The sequence below is a fragment of the Olea europaea genome, chromosome 1, assembly GCF_002742605.1.
Source record: "Olea europaea var. sylvestris chromosome 1, O_europaea_v1, whole genome shotgun sequence".
In the NCBI taxonomy this organism is placed as follows: domain Eukaryota; kingdom Viridiplantae; phylum Streptophyta; class Magnoliopsida; order Lamiales; family Oleaceae; genus Olea; species Olea europaea.
The window spans coordinates 14,339,196-14,346,447 of record NC_036237.1 but is presented as its reverse complement, the minus strand read 5'-3'; the positions used below and the strand labels follow the sequence as shown (position 1 = coordinate 14,346,447).

The 7,252-nt window shown below is 29.7% G+C and overlaps 1 long non-coding RNA gene across 1 annotated transcript; it reads left to right on the top strand.

The window, feature by feature from the left end:
* Window positions 1-3,506: 3,506 nt before the first annotated feature.
* On the top strand, window positions 3,507-6,365 carry LOC111395209. Its single transcript, XR_002702790.1, has 2 exons — window positions 3,507-3,828; window positions 6,169-6,365. It is a non-coding gene; the product is annotated as an uncharacterized LOC111395209 (long non-coding RNA).
* The last annotated feature ends 887 nt before the right edge of the window (window positions 6,366-7,252 follow it).

Genomic DNA, 7,252 nt, shown 5'->3' with positions numbered 1-7,252 from the left:
CTTTGTTGTGTATTCAACGCCATTGAGTGCTGAAGATATTAAAAAAAAATAAAAAATAAAAATAAATAAATGTATTATTATCAATAGCTATATTTTTTTGTCCTCCATTGACAGTCTGAAAGATATTCATAAAAAAGAAAATAAGACTACATTACTAAATATTAATCACTGCAAAAGTTAGCTTGAAAATATTAAGGTGTTTGGAAAATAAAATAGAACGATAATACAAATTCAATCTGAATATCTAATTCACTGTTGTAGAGCGTTCACAAAACTGAGCGAAGTGTGTTGATATCCATCCACAGTAACATAGGATCATAAAAATTAGAGAAATTATGCAAATCTTCCCTGAGGTTTATGATAATTACAGTTACATTCTCTCTTTAAAAATTTCAAAAAATCACCCTCTATGTTTACTTTTTATAACTGATTCATTTTGCCCCTTATTCTATTTCAAAATTATTATATTTAATCTATATTGTTTCCTATTCTTACTTCTTAAGACACTTTTCATTTAAATGAAACCATTTTTGTTAAAAAAAAATACCATTATAAATCTGACCATAAACTTATAAAATTATTAGAGAAGATTATTTTTTTCCAAATAAAACTAACAAATAATTAACAAATTGACATAAACATCTATTTTAAAATAATTTATTAAAGTTAGTTGAAGATTTTAATACCATTATAATTTTGTTATAAGATTAATAAATTATTAAATAGTACTATTGTTCAAATATGTTTTACAAATAATTAACAAATCAAACTAACAAATGCATTAGAATAATTAATAGAGCTAGTTGAAAATTTTAATACCATTTTACATATAGTTATAAAATAAACAATTATGATTTTAATATTGAGACATAATTAACTAATCAATGTAAATAAATGATTTAGAATAATGTAATAAAATGGTTGAAATTCAATTAATATTTTATATCGTTTGATTTAGTAGCATTTTCTCTAATTTTGCATTTTTATATTCTTTACATTTAAAATGTACTAACTTCAGAAAATTAAATAAAATATTTTCATTATATTAAAAATGAAAAAACGGCTTCAAAAGTAATATTATCATAAGATTCATTTTAATTAATCTTTTTATTAAACATTTTAGATCAATTTTAATTTGTCCATTAATTGAGAAATTAATATTCACAAAATAAGAATACATACATACATACATACATACATACATACATACATATATATATATATACATATACATACATATATATATATACATATATATATATATATACATATATATATATATATATGTATACGTATAAAAATATCAAAAGAAAAACGTACAGTTAATTATAAAAATTTTGAATTAATTAAAATAATGTCTCGTTAAAATCTTGTTAAGGAATTTCAATGGAACAAATTTTTAGAGAAGGAAAAAGAGTACAATTCTTCCCTAGATTTCAATTAATGAAAATTCTTATATCGAGTCATCCATGTCTTATACGACAATATCTTCATTATCGCAGTCTGATGAAGTATGTGTCATATTGCCTTGTAATAGCCTCCAAACAATATCACTTTCATATGAGAGATTAATCAACCTTTGGTATCTATAATATAACATGATCGTTCAATAAAAATGATCTCATTTTTGCTCTCTTCAGGAGTACTCTTGTACGCAATTTACAATATATAAGAGTATTATTTTAAGGGTAAATGTCTTGTACATTATGAACATCTGTTACATAAAGATTACGTTTAGTTAAAACCTTACTGAAAAAATCATTTTAGAAAAAGTCCCACTAAAAGAAAAAGAGTACATTATTCCTTTGATTATACTATAAAAGTTGTTTCATTAAAACTTTTGCCAAGAAAATTTAATGACACAAAGTCTTGGTAAAAAAAAAAAAAAGAAGTTACATCAAGTATCTACCAATTTATAATATTATCACTTGAGCTATATACTTCAGGCATGTTAAATCATTAAAGAATTTATATGTGATTGTATCCATATATATATATATATATGTGTGTGTATGTGTGTGTGTATCTACATATACATATGTATGTAGATATATATGTGTGTGTGTAGGGAAGCATTCCTCCTATATATGAATTTGACAAGTATTTTTGATAAATAATCGTGATCTTTAGATGAAACAAATCCAACAGTTAGTATCTCATGGATCTCAAGTGGTTATAACTAACTCTTCCATGATTTTAGTGAAATATATACTAACCGTTGGATTTGCTTAATCTATATATTACGATTATTTGTTAAAAATACTTGTCAAATTCATATGTAAATAGGAGGAACGCTCCTCATATATATGTGTGTGTGTGTGTGAAATTCATTATGTTAAGTCTTGCATTACATGTTACAAATTTTTTTTTTCTCATTTCTTTTTTCCGTAAGTATATACATTTTGATGTTGTACTGCAAGTCCAGAAACTTCTGATTTTTCTAGTAAATTTAATTTTGCTAAGACCGCGTTCTTTTATTTTGTCAACTATTTCTACATTGAAATTCTTCAATGAATTTCCTTCTATATCATTGTTTTCATTCATAATATGAAGTGCTACATTATTTACAAAACTATTGTCAACAACTTTTCCTTTTCGATCCCATTTCTTTTCACATAATGATACAAGTTATTGAGACATATTAGTTTTAAATATTTTAGGCACCTAAAGCTCTTATGAGTTTTTTCAATATGTTATATTCATATACTCATTAACAGTGTTGGTTTCCTCAAAAGGACAAACGATACTATTGCTCTATTTTGTATTGAAGATTTTTGTCTTTGATATCAAATACCATCACGCTTCGGGTCTGTAAAAAATTTATCAAATATAATACTAATAAGTTGCCGTATTAGGATGTCAATTCAAGCTGGAACATTTAGAGTTGATTTGTGAGAATTTTTTCTCCCTTTGCAAAAAATGCATTTAAAAGAATTATTTTTCAAACTTTTAGCTCCAATTATCTTGTACGAGGGTCTAGATAATATAAATGATGCATTATGTTTATTATTTCAAATTCTTAATCCTTCCCCTAATGTTGAGAAAATTGTCCAATCAAAATAACATTTGACAAACCGTGTTATAAATATCACCATTTAAGGCTTAAGATACATTATAAGAGTTCAAAGTTAAACATGTTTTCTTAACATTTTACAATATCCATCTTAGTGCACAGTGGTGGAGTGAGCCCTTGCTTGGATCTCATTTTAACAAGATTATACGATCAAAATACATTTTACTACAGTGATAGATGAATTGAAAATTTGAAATCTGTCAATGCACTACAACAAAAGCAGTCATTTACGGCATGCATTTATTGCATGCCATAAAAATAGATTAATTACGATGTGCACAAAAAGTAAGCCTTTAAAAATCATTTAGTAAAGTTATTTAAAATGCATGCCATAAAAATAGATTAATTACGATGTGCACAAAAAGTAAGCCGTTAAAAATCATTTTGTAAAGTTATTTACGACGTGCAAATGATGCACGCCGTATTAAGCCACTATTTATGGCGTGCATCTGTTGCACGCCGTCTTTTGCTCAAAAATTAAACGTATTTACGGCGTGCTTGTCCTAAAAAACCTAATTAAACACGACAATTTTCTCCCATTTGTAAGTTCTCCTCCTGTCGTTCCTTTTCGCCCATCAACCCTGCGCTTCCTGTGTTGCCACCAATACACCACAACCACCATCCTCGACTCCACCTCTTCACGACTTCGCCGGGCGCCTCAGCTCTCACTCGCCGCCTTCCACTGCTGACCATGGGCACTAGCTCTCACTCTCGTCGGTAGCCTCCCACAACCCAAATCAAAATATTTCTGTAAGGTAAGGATTCTTCAAATTAATACCCGTCCCTATCTTGATAGGGGTCTAGTTTCTAGAAGGAATTGTATGATTTTTAAGCTATTGAATGAGTTAACATGAATTAGATTAATACCTAAAATTAGATTATTGTTTGGCTATTTCCTGATTCGTTATGTCATTCGACTTGATAATGAAATTAATTTTCGTATTATTGTATTTTTATATATGGAGTTTGAAATATTTTCCGTTGTTGATGAAATTTTTTATTTTGAGTGTTTTTTAAGGTTATATTTTGGTTGTGTTGTTTGATTTTTGAATGATTTAAATTTAGGTGTTTTCAGTTATATTTCATTGTTGTTTGGCATTGTATTGATGTGTATATTTATAAAATCCAGTGATTAAGTCCCCTTTATGATTTTATTTTTTCTTTACAACTCTGTTTTTATTTGCTGGAGAATAGGAGACAAAATTAGATAACTGCTTTATGTTTTCTGCTATTCCTTGTTACGGGGATATTTTTTATAGTAGTGCCTTGTGATGAAACTTTTGAGTATATACTTGGGTTGTATTAGTGAAGCTCATTTTCTTCTTACAATAAGGGAGATAAATATATTCCATTTATAGATATTTCACCGACTCTGAAATGGATTTTGTTTGTTGATCCACTGCATTCTGTGCTATGTTTTTCAGATTTTGCTGAATGTTATCTGCCAATCGTCACTAGGAAATAATGTGTATGTTTTGAAGGCTATTGAAGATGCATTCTTGCATGGGCTTCCGACATAAAACAGAAAAAGAAGCATGAATCATTAATTAGTTCATAGAACTATCGGTAGTTTTTTTTAGTGAAGGAAAAGCATATATCATGTAGAACCTCACCAATAATCAGTACATTGTAATAATCAGTTCATCTCCTTGATCAATTGCAACTGGTGGTAGCTGCAGTGATGTCAATTCCTTATATATATATATATATATATAGAACTATCGGTAGTTTTTTTTAGCTAAGGAAAAGCATATATCATGTAGAACCTCACCAATAATCAGTACATTGTAATAATCAGTTCATCTCCTTGATCAATTGCAACTAGTGGTAGCTGCAGTGATGTCAATTCCTTATATATATATATATATATATATATATATGGTGAGCTCTCTCTGTGGAGACAAAAGTGAGAGGGGGGAAGAAAATGGGAACCCCCTCTTTCTAGGGTTATCCCTCTCACCTATTGGAGAGAACTTTTTTATATACGTTACAGATTGATAATTTGCGATTTGTGATAATGTGTGAATCTGTGATAATTTGAAATTAGAATGAATTTGCTACTTGTTTTCCTTTGTAATTATGAATCTTCATGCTTTGTTGCTTATAGTTGACAGGAGTGGCTTGTAGTTATAGTTGAAGACATTGCACGAGAAAAAGCAAGAAAACACAGCCCCACTGCACTTTGCATGCCTGTCCCTCTTTGATCACATCGCACACTGTTTGTGTGTGGGAGAGGGAAAGAAATTGCACAGGCAAAAAACAAGATAATAAATGAAGAAAAGCATAATCAAACACTCTGGTGAAGTTACAAAAACAACCCATGTATTATCATAACTTTTTTTGATTTTTTAACTTTTGATATCACGTGCTTCTTTCTTTATACCAAATTATAAAAATATTAACTCATCATTCCACTATGTTGAATAGCTGTTAAAGTAGTTCCCTTGGTGCTTGACATCAAAGCTCCATTTAATCATTTTCAGAGGGCTCTTGGATTCATAAAATAAACCGATTGGGTTTTCAGATAGCTCTCTCAGATTTCTCATTTGTTGGTTAGTCTTTGTGCTTTTTCTAGGGCATCATGAAGTTCCATTAAAATGGGTAGATTAAATTCCCAGGACTTAGATTTTGAGCTAGTTGTATTAAATTTAAAGAATTATGTTTTCTATTTACACTTCCCTTGTACCAATTGTAGTACATGGGATTTCTAATTTTTGAAGATCTGCACTGGTGGTCATAAAGATTGGTGTTTTCTTTTCTTTTCTTTTCTTTTCTTCAAGTGTTTGCAGAGAGATTCTACTATAATGGAATTTAGTCCAGTACCTTATGTTTACTTCTGGGATCTGAATTTCAATCTGATAAGTACTTTTTTCTCTGTGGATATTTCAGTCAATTGCTAAGTTTCTGTAGATGGGCGAGTTTCAAATCCAAAATTAGACCTTTGTTTTCCTTATCTTAATTTCACAATTCATTAGGCAAATAATGTTACAATTCAGGTCCTCCTAGCATTCTTGCTTCTATGGGTTTAACACTTTTAACTGGCCATTGATTACCATTGAGTGGAACTTGATCACTGACATGTGATGAAATTTCAGGTACAGGCAGCTTACAAATAAGCATTGCTAAAGTCTCACCCAAATCGAGCTCCGCAGTCGTGGTTGGAAAGCATTCTTTTGTTTGTAAAATAACTTATTGGTGTTGGTCGAACTTATATCTGTTGGTTGAAGAAATAGAAAGTATTTGTTACATTGGTTGGTACATTTTATTTATATATGATAAATGTTTGTGTTAATTTTTTCATCTTTAAGCTTAGAATAATTAGTAAGTTTAATGTTGTTTATCATGCTAGCTTGTACTAAAAAATATTTAATTTTTATCTTAGTTGAGTAAGAATTAGATTTGTGTAATAGGTGTTGATAATCAAATAAACAAACATATTTTAAAAAAATTAAATTAGCTTTTACGGCGTGCAAAGCCACGCCATTAAAAGTACAAAAAATCCCATTTACGACGTACGTGGTAAAAACAATCGCATTTACGATGTGCGTCAGCATGCCGTAAAATAATGGGCATTTTTACGGTGTGCAATAATACGCTGTTAAAAGATATACACTGACCTTTTACGACGTTCTCTAACGACGTGGATTGCACGTCGTAAAAACTTTTACATCTTTTAACGACGTTCTCTAATGGCGCGCATTGCACGCCGTAAAAAGTTAAGATTTTTTACGGCATGGCTTTATATTGCGTGCACCCGCACGTTGTAAAAAGTGAATTATGTTGTAGTGATACATTTGTCAGATGAACTAGAAAATCAAAATGGCCATTGAAAAGTGAATGACAAAAAATCCTATTTTGGTCAATTAAATTGCGCTATTACCCTCAACCCATTACCCTAGAATTCTCCCCATTCAAGGGCAAAAATGGAACGTTGTGCATAATGTACTGCTTATCAATGGAAAGAAGTCAAATATGTATCATATGGTGTCAAACGATTTTCAAGATATTCAAACTAAGGGGGCCACATTTGTAGAAAATGAGTTAGCAAAATGTAAAAGAAATGGGGCTGAATGGACTCTAAATATATTGTATTATAAAAAAGCATCAGATGAAAATATTCGGCTCTCACCCCAGGCCAAATATAGTAAAGAAATTTGATGTTCGCAGGATGCTAAAAGT